Below are 10,117 nucleotides of genomic sequence, written 5' to 3' on the forward strand. Positions count from 1 at the left end.
AAACAATCAAGTAGAATCAACACCTGCTGTCATGGCAAGGTGGTGATTCATCGCAAGTGGGAGGATGAAGATGCAAGTCCGGCACTGAAGGTTCATTGCAGGACATGGGAAAGAAGGGAAGACTGGGATTAGAAGGAAAAAAATCACAGCTCTTCTACATGTAGAGGTGACTTCACTGCCTACTTCTCCTCTCTTCCCTCCCAGCCCATGCCTCAATGATTAGCAGCTAGAAAATAGCACTGAATGGTAAAAGAGGTCAGTTGGTGTGACAAGACCCCTTACAATGAGCATACTAAAATCTCCTGCTGCTTTTTGAAAAGGTTTCTCCAGATGCCAGGACAATTTGTAGATGTAGTTGCCAGTCTTTGAATATTAGAAATTTTAGAAACACGTTGCTCTTACTGACATAAATGATAGCAAATCTTCACGGTTTTAAAGAGCATCCTAAATAGGCTCTTTGTTGGGGCAAACTCATAAAGTACTGAGCTTAGTGGGGGAATTTTTTTTGCTTGGAGCCATTCTGTTTTAATGGATTACCAGCCATGAGGCCATCTCAGACATTCTTATCTCCCTTTCTCCTGCTTTACCTCATTGCTTGTTCTGGTTTTTCATAGCTGCATGCATTCAAAATCATTGCTGTGCATAAATCTGAAAAGATCCATATGAGCTACATATATAGTCCATTAGGCATCTAGATGGCAAGCACTACCACAAAGACAGCTATAGCACTAGCTTTACAAAGCTAGGCGACCTTAACAGACAACTACAAACATCACTGAGCATACACACAGTCAATATCCTTGCAGAGCAGAAAGTTTCAAACTTCTCAAATATAGCACAAGTCTAATCCTTGGCTTTTCCACTGCATGGTGTGGCAGAACCAGGCAAGGTATTAAGAAATCACAGAATCACAGAATCACAGAATGGCCAGGGTTGAAAGGGACCTCAAGGACCATGAAGCTCCAACCCCCTGCCACATGCAGGGCCAACAACCTCCACATTTAACACTAGTCCAGGCTGCCCAGGGCCCCATGTAACTAAATGGTTCTGATCTGCATCAATCAGATGCTGAGGTACCTATAAAAAATAAAAATAAAAAAAATCATGCTTTTAAGTTCCTTTAGAGCCCTATAGTCTCTTTTTGGTTATTATGCTGATGCACAAATAATGTGAAATAGCTTGTTGTTTCACTGTGATGTTAAAAAGGACCCTGTTTGTACCCTAGAACATCCTGAGTGGAGACAGGAAAAAAAGAAAACAAGAAGAGAAATGTGATTTTCCAACCTAGCAGAATGTTCATATGAACAGAGAGAGGGCTGCCTACTTGTTTTTTCTCCCAAAACTGTCTCTGAAATTTATACAATGCAAATTTCAAATAAATGCACAAGCCATGTTCCAAGCCTGGAACGTAAGTCTCACAACTGTCAACAGAGTGAAACATCACAGTCCTTCTTGGGCTTCCTCTCCAATAAACCTTGGACCCACTTAGTGGCTGTTGATGTGGTCTACCCAGACTTCAGTAAAGCCTTTAACACTGTCCCCCAACTCCTATTCAACACCTTTACCAGTGACCTTGATGAAGGGATTGAGTGCACCCTCAGTAAGTTTGCAAACAACACCAATGTGGGACTGAGTGTTGATCTGCCAGAGAGGAGAAAGGCACTTACAGAGGGACCTGAATAGACTGAATTGATGGGCCAAGGTAAACTGAGTTTCAATAGAGCCAAGTGTCAGGTCCTGCATTTTGATCACAACAACCCCAGGCAACCCTACAGGCCTGGGGACGAATGGCTGGAATCCTGCCTGATGGAAAGGGATCTTGGTGTATTGATGGACTGTCAGCTGAATATGAGCCAGCAGTGTGCCCAGGTGGCCAAGAAGGCCAGTGGCATCCTGGCTTGTACCAGGAATGGTGTGGTAAGCAGGACTACCGAAGTAATCCTGCCCCTGTATTCGGCACTGGTGAGGCCTCACTTTCAGTACTGTGTTCAGTTTGGGGCATCTCAGTATAGGAAGGACATCGAGGTGCAGGTCCAAAGAAGGGCAACAATGCTTGTGAAAGGCTTGGAGAATGTGCCGAATGGGGAGAGATTGAAGGAACTGGGGCTGTTTAGCCTGGGGAAGAGAAGACTGAGGGGAGACCTTATTGTTCTCTTCCAATATGTAAAGGGTGATTGCAATGAGAACGGATTTGGTCTCTTCTCACTGATGACAGGATGAGGGAAAATGGCCTCAAGTTACACCAGGGTAAGGTTGGATATCAGGAAAAACTTCTTCACAAAAAGGATTATTAAGCACTGGAATAGGCTCCCCAGGGAAGTGGTTGAGTGACCATAGCCAGATGTGTTTAAAAACCTTTTGGATGTGGTGCTCAGGGACATGATTTAGCGGAGGGTTGTTAGATTTAAGGTAGTACAGTTAGGTTGTGGTTGGACTTGATGATCTTGAAGGTCTTTTCCAATCTGAGCAGTTCTATGACTTTTCATACACAGATGGAGCCACGAACCCTTTTTCACTACTATCTTCACACCTGCCTCTTGTAAGAGGGTGAGGGAATCCCAAATTAGTCCTGCTGCCCATAACTTAACAGCTCCCAAACTCATACCCTAATCTTCAAACAAAATTATGACAGAGAGCTTACTCATTCTTTCTCTAGCAGTCTGATTTATCAAGGAATTTGCTCAAGGGGAGCATCTGGTCTATCAAGGAAATGAGTTAAACCTGTGCTCACATCACACAATCAAGGCAGAAGCCCAGCTGAGTTGGCACAGGTAAAAGTGATAAAGAAGAAGTTGGTAAAAAGAGTGAAGATACTTTAAGTGCTCTTTAGGTTGGAGTAAAAGTATAGCAAGAAGTATGGTAAAATATTTTTTAAAATAATTTTGTTCTTTTCTCTGTGTTCCTTGTTTTCTTTTATGTAGTTAATGCAGTGTATTTGAGGTAACTGCAGATCATACAGTAGGTTGGTGTTTAGGGAATTAACCTTGACCGCAAAAGCAGTAGATAAACTGGGGGAAGGAGTCCTTACACAGAAAAGAGTTTTAAAATCACAGGTAAGTAACGTGACAAAATATCAATCTGGGTAATGGGAAGAAGCTGTCTGATTGCAGTCGCTATTTTCACTTAAGGTCCTTTCTTTATTACTTCAAAAACTGTTGTATGACCCACATCCGGGCTCCTGAATCTAAGAATTTCCTTTTTCCTTCAGTTTTATCTGGCTATTCTACCTGTCAAGCTGAAACCTTCAGCTCATTCAATTCACTGTGCACCACCATCTCTTTTCCATAAAATACAGAACAGCTTATAGATAATAGTTTTAGTTTAAAGAGAAGTTATACATCACTGAAGACTGAGCTAGCCTAGTTCAACTATAATATTACCTTCTGAGGATCTTCTATATCATTAAAAAGACATGGCGTGTCCTTTCTGAGTGCGCATAATAGTATTTTTAATGACATCTTGTTTCTTTCTACCTCTGATCTTAAGTCCTCTTCTATGTGCTGATCTTCAAATCCAGAAATTAAGCAGAAGACACATGAGCTTCATTTTCTTTGATAATCAAGTCTGCGTGTAAGGTTTTGTGTTGCACTGAACAGAGGGAGGAGAGTGGCTTTGTCACCTCCAAACAGTGCAGAAGGATAACACAGCATTAGCAGGACGTAGTGACCTTTGGTTTTTATATTGGCCACCTGTCACGAACTTCTCACACCAGCACAGGAAAGCTGTTGCAGTATATAAAGAAAATTGCTTGCCTATACCAGTGGCTTGTGCTGTATCAAGATAACCTTCTGGTCTCCTGTTAACTTTGAGACCGCCACAAAAGTCTGATACGAATTTATGACTTCAGTGTAGAAGTGACTTAATGGCTTCAGTTGACTTTCTATGATCCCCAGAGGAGGAAATGCATTAGGCAGTAAAGGTAGGACATAAGTCTTCAAAGATACTGAGGAAAAAGAAGCTAGAGAGTGTTGTTCTTCAGTGACCCCATCTCCAGCGAGAGAAATATGCCCTTTATCAAAAACACTTACTGAATGAAATGAGAACACACATCTCTACTTGACATTTTACAAGTAGAAATGTAAATATTTGCATGGAAGTGTATGTAACATATGAGCTTTCCCAATAATATGAAAAATAGAGTTCACCTTAATGAAAAACTGATATAATATTAAAAAAATAAATGAACAACTGCTCCATCAAGAGCCCTCTGCTCTGGAGAGGCCATAGCTCCAGACTCCTTCCCTGCTATCAACTGCACATTTTAAAAAGGGTAACCTACATTTTATTGGTTGTGATGCTTATAAAATGGGCTTTTTTTGCTTTGAACCTCAAGGAGATAAGTGGAAGAGCCATTCCACAAAGCTATGAGAGGTTTCCTGCAAAAAGCAAGGAAGAATATCTATAATGTTTTTTGGTACTGAAGGAAAACATTTCCAGAGCTGATATCCATCAGAAATAAGGTATATTGTATGACAAGCCATGTATATTGACTGCAGTAAAACGAAAGCCATGTTATGGTTGTTTGGATGTGTCCTGGTTGAGGTGTGAGCTGTTTTACAAAGAAAAGCACAATTTCAATCCCCCTCCTTGGTTTCTTCTTTTCCCTATTTCTTTGAAAAGAAACAGCCCCTTACGCCCACAGCTTTTAAAAGCAGCACATTATGGCAATCTGGCACCTTACCAATGTGATGCTTGACCTTTCAGGGTTGAGCCATCCTGATGCTCAAATCTCCACTGGATGTTTTGCCCAGTACAGGGTTTGTTCAGGTGCTGCTGTGTGATCCTTCCTTCGCAAGTCCCTTTAGGCATTTCAATCTTATTACATTGAGCACTGGAGTCTGTACACAAAGACTTTATTCACTGCTGTGAGAGCTCGAGTGACTGCATCTTAGGAACCCAGCTTTCAGCCAGCAACACTGCAGCTGCCTGCTAAAGGAGCAGCAGGCCTTGTGGTATGCAGGCAGAGACAAAACCCTGAGCATCACTGATGGCAGTGAATGCAAATCCTAGTTCCGGAAGAAAAAGAAGTGTTTTTTTTCTTTCCTCCTAAAAATAATAATGCCACTAGGAAAGGAACAAAGGCTCCTTCAGAACACTTGCAGCAGCTCCTAGAAAGCGCTGTAGCATCTCTTACCAGTTATTTGGTCTCCCAAATAGTTGTTCTATGAAAGGTAACAGGCAATTCACACAGAAATGTTTCTTTTAAGGTGGCTATTCATTGTCAGACCTGAACTAGTTAATTTTACTCAGGTCTGTCAAAACCTGTTCAATAATCATGAGAAGTATCTCTCAGTATATGGAGGTAGAACATTTTTAGGTTTTTATTTAGCACAGAGATGAGGTGGAAACAAAACTGGTTCTTTATATGAAGAATTACATATATAGCCCATTAACCTTATAATGTTCTATTTTTGAGCAGAAATTTTTAGTTGCACTAATTTTAGTCTGTTTGCTAACAGTGGTTTGAAGTGATCAATCTCTGTCATGTTTCTGGATGGGCTGAATCAGCTGCTTCAGTAGAGAGTAAGCAGTTTAAGGAAGGAAAGAGGACCGTTCTCTCTGTCTCCGTCTGTGCATCTGAAGATCCATAGCAGACTCTGCAATTATTTGCTGATGTAAGTTTCTGATGCTGCAGCACATTTTTCAGATGTGCTGATTATAAATTCTGTAGCCCAGTTCCCCTCCTTACCTTTAGAAGAGATGTCCTCTCACTATTACCTTTACAAGGTTTGTTCTCACTTTTACCTGGTAACAGAAACACGGAGCTGTGTCAGAGGAGGTCAGGTAGAGGTTAGGAACAGGTTCTTCACCAGAGGGTGGTGTGGCCCTGGAACAGGCTGCCCAGGGCAGTGGGCACAGCCTCAAGCTGACAGAGATCAAGAAGTCTTTGGGCACTGCTTTCAGACACAGGGTTTGGATTTTGGCTGGTGCTGTGTGAAGCTGGGAGCTGGACTTTGAGATCCATGTGAATTCCTTCCAGCTTTTGTTATTCTGTGATTAAGTCAGGAATATTTGCAAATAGCAAAGAGAGATTTAAATCTGTTTTCAACCCTGTCCATTTGCTGCTAGTTCTGCACAGCTGTCAGCGCCTGTACCTGTGGTTTCCAATGCATACTCACTGCTGAGCCCACGAGGAGGCTGTGCTGGTGTATTATGGGCCCACTACTTTCTGCCTATGCTTGGTGGTTATGCTTTTGATAGGAAAGCATCTGATGCACCAGAGCTACTCCCTTTGCTCATCTGTTCATCTTCAGTAGCTTCAGCATCATTTGGACCATTGGGTCTGTGTTTCCAATTTACCTTAGTCTCCAGAGCAACTAAGTCTCACTGTTAGTGCTTCTTCTCAGCAGATTTGATCTTGTCTCTGCTTTCTGTATATTCTAGCTTCTTTGCTGTACTAAAGAGTGACATTGCAGGTATAGAGGAAAAACAAAACAAAACAAAAAAAACCAATGTCTGAGTTCTGTTTTTTTGTTTGTTTGTGGCTTTTCTCCCTTCAGTGTCTGCTGCATTTAATGGTGCGCTGAAGAATTCACACTGTATTTGTCTCGTGAGATTTCCCCTTAGTAGAATCCCTCAGATATTACTGTACTCTTCAACCTCTTTTACTTGTATTTGAGGATCATATCAATGAAAAGATACCATCAGTGAAAGAGGCATTATACATTTATTTTCATTTTCTGACACTAATGTTTCTATTGTTGCTGCTTTCCTTTCTTGAGCATGTAAATTCTTCAAAGGACTTTTTCTAAAATGTTAATTTTCTGGCTGTCCGGTCCTTCCATGCATCTCCCTGGGACACCAGGTAACTGCTCCCCTGCCCCATGCATGCACCTGTTTCTCCCTTCCCTTGATCTTCTCTACACTGACATCTTCATGTTATTGCAGTACAAAGCCATCAAAGGCTCAGTGTTATCTGTACAACTAATTCAGGGAGGCAGGGGATCCCATGAGTAATGTGGTGTGTATCCAGACCATACAATAAGCAATGTATCCATCATTAGGAACTTGCTGAGCTTCAGACGAACATGACAAGATGAGGCTTGCTCAGAGGTGATTCAGCACAGTTTTATTTCATCCATACACTCATTTTCTGAAAACTCAGGCTGTGATCTCTAAACCGGATTTAAACTAAACTCTTTTTAATGCTTGACAGGTTCAGCCAGTCCTGTGTCCACACAGATAATTTGTGAGAAACAGGAAAAAAGTAGCCAAAGCTCATAAAGATTTGGTAGTTATGGAAAATAATCATAAAGCCAGAGTGCTGCAGAGCAATTTTCCTTCAGCCTTAGAGTAAAGCTGCATTAAGGCAAGGTAATTAGGTGACTTGCACAGGTACACATGGATGAATCTGGAAGCAGATCAAAACAGTTTCTCCAAGGTTGGGAGTACCTCCCCAGCACCATCCATATGCATCACATACATGCAGAAGATTTATAAATCATCTCATTGTTGTTCAGCATCTTTGGCATGGCAAGTAGCCACTTCACATTTTCTTTTCACTTCCCTCTGCTCTTTCTGGCTCTGGCATTTATGAATTTTCTACATGGGTCACACAGCATACTGCAGCTTCAGCCCCCTGCTGCCCCAAGCACCCACTGCACATCCCTGTCAGCAAAAACTGTTTCTGCTAGCTCAAGTTTAGTTCATTGTAGGTTAGCCCAAAGCTTCTGCACAGCCTCAAGGAAGAGGAGCAGGGGGGGAAAAGCAAGCTTGTTGTATCATAGAATGATCATAGAATCATAGAATGGCCTGAGTTGAAAAGGACCTCAAAGATCATCTAGTTTTAATCCCCCTGCCATGGGCAAGGTCAACAACCACTAGACCAGGCTGCCCAGAGCCACATCTAGTATGCTGAGAAGTGGGCAAATTCTGCTTTGCATTGAAAGAGCATGGGACAATTTGGTGTGCAGTCCAGAGAAACCAAAGTTTTTCTTTTGGAGAGGTTCCTAAGAAAAACTGTCAGCAACGTGAGCCAGTTAGATAAAAATCAAACACAGCTAGAACAGCAAAGCTGTATAATATGCCATCTCCAGTTCATATTCCAATAAGTGCACGGGATGATGGTGGCACGGCACAGTGTTGAGCAGCAGCAGTTGTGTTGGTCCCTGTGCCTACATCCTCATCCTTACCAGGCAGGAGCCCTGCAGTGTGCTGGTGGAACGAGGGCTAATGCAGAATGCTAACTGCATTAGCAAAAGCGAAGGTAGGTGAACCACTGAACTGTGTTCTGAACATCTGTTATCCGATGTCTAAATATGTTTCCGTCTGTAATAAGAACGAAATGAAGATGTCAGCAGATTTCTGTTGTACTTTCCCCGATTGCATTTTTTTGACAGACGATACGAGCCTAATTATTCCCTTTATAAGGTTTTTACGAAGTTGGGCCGTGCGGGGCCGGCTGGAGCTGCTGTTGGGCAGCAGGGGGCAGGAGCGCTCCAGAAATCCCTGCTGCGCTTCGGCGCTGCCCGCTGCTGCACGGGGAGGAGGGAGCGGGGCTGCTGCTGAGAAGGAGGCTTTGGGATGGGGATCCTCCTCCACGCTGCTCTACGCTTGGGAAAAACCTTCTGAGAATGCAAGTTTGGGAAAGGGAATGAAGCTATTTTTGGTCCGAAGCGAGGCTTTTGAGGGTTTGTGAATGGGGATTTTTACAGGCACGGCCCGTTGTCTACTGTGCCTTCATTTAGGAAATGAATATGCAGGGAGATAAAGGCGAGGGTGCAGGGTGCTACCTGACCCTTCCCAGACCTCAGTATTGACAGAGAGAATAATTAGCCATTTATTATACTTTTACATACGTTTTACTTCAAGGACCTGGAATCTCATGTTAATCACATACATCGCTTGTACTTATTTCCTGAGTGGGTGACTGAAAAAGGAAATTAAATTGTGCAGAATTGCATGTATTACTGATAGCACAGAAAAAGAGCACTTTCTACAGAGGGAACCCAAACTCTCAAAGGCTTGTGTTGCTTAAAGGTAACTAATGATTCCTCACTGTGATAAAAGTCTGAGGATTTAGAAGACAAGATTGTTAGGGAGAGGTCATAAGCTCTAGGAGATTAGTTCTTAAAACTGGAAATGAAGACAGTCTTTTGGGCTCATAGGTACTTCTATTCCATACAGGGGGTCTGTAAGCATAGCTTTCTGTTACTTGTACTATGGGAGGAGTCATGTAGGCACTTGATGTGCTTTAGCCCTGACAGGCAGTTTTGCACTACACTTCTGCTCACACACTCCCTGCAGTGGGATGGGAAATAATCCAAGAACTTGTGGATTGAGATACAGACAATTTGCTAGGTAAAGCAAATCTGCACATACAAGCAAAGCTAAACAAGGAATTCATTTACTGCTTCCCATCGTTAGGCAGTTCAGCCATCACATTTCTTGGGAAGACAAATGCCGTCTCTCTGAACGTCAGCCCCCTCCTTGTCCTTTCCCCCAGCTTTTATTCTTGAGCACAATGTCCTATGGCATGGGATGTCCCTTTGGGCAGTCTGGGTCAGCTGTGCTGGCTGTGTCCACTCCCAGCTGCTGGACACCCCCAAGCTCCCTGCTGGCAGGGTATTTTGACTAATGCAAAAGTCCTTGATGCTGTGCAAGCACTGCTCAGCAACAACTAAAACATCAGTGTGTTATCAACACTGTTTTCATTACAGGGCCACACAAGCTGCTGCAGAGAAAACTAACTCTGTTCCAGGCAGAATCACTACAGGATCACATCTTTTTAAAAGGCATCTATTTTCTGTGCTGTTAATGCTGGTGTAACTTGCATAGAGACCTGCTTTGCTGCAGTGGAAAGTAGGGGCTCCTGAGTTTCTCCAGCTAATTTGAGATGTTCCTGCATATCTCCACCTTCACCGCAAGCCTTACTCAACTCAGCATGGACATATACACCTCCTAAAGCTTTCATCCAAGCCCTGGGCTCTGCCCCTCAAAAAGTATTGTTCATTGCAGGGCCTGAAGGTAACTTCAAGCCTTTGTCCTTCATCCTGTATTTAGCTTGGGTTCCCCTCATGAAGAAAGGATTGAAAGTTACTGTTATATTTTCCTGTCTTTTGGGATTTTCTGAATATCCACTGTTAAAATTTTACATCAGTAATGTTGTCATCCATTT

At 42.7% G+C, this 10,117-nt stretch overlaps 1 long non-coding RNA gene across 1 annotated transcript; it reads left to right on the forward strand.

Annotated features, from left to right (window-relative positions):
* Positions 1-2,678: 2,678 nt before the first annotated feature.
* LOC149919826 (uncharacterized) lies at positions 2,679-10,073 on the forward strand. Its single transcript, XR_016471819.1, has 3 exons — positions 2,679-3,053; positions 5,460-5,615; positions 9,660-10,073. It is a non-coding gene; the product is annotated as an uncharacterized LOC149919826 (long non-coding RNA).
* The last annotated feature ends 44 nt before the right edge of the window (positions 10,074-10,117 follow it).

The sequence above is a fragment of the Phasianus colchicus genome, chromosome 1 (genome assembly GCF_987193195.1).
Source record: "Phasianus colchicus chromosome 1, bPhaCol1.hap1.1, whole genome shotgun sequence".
NCBI lineage: Eukaryota > Metazoa > Chordata > Aves > Galliformes > Phasianidae > Phasianus > Phasianus colchicus.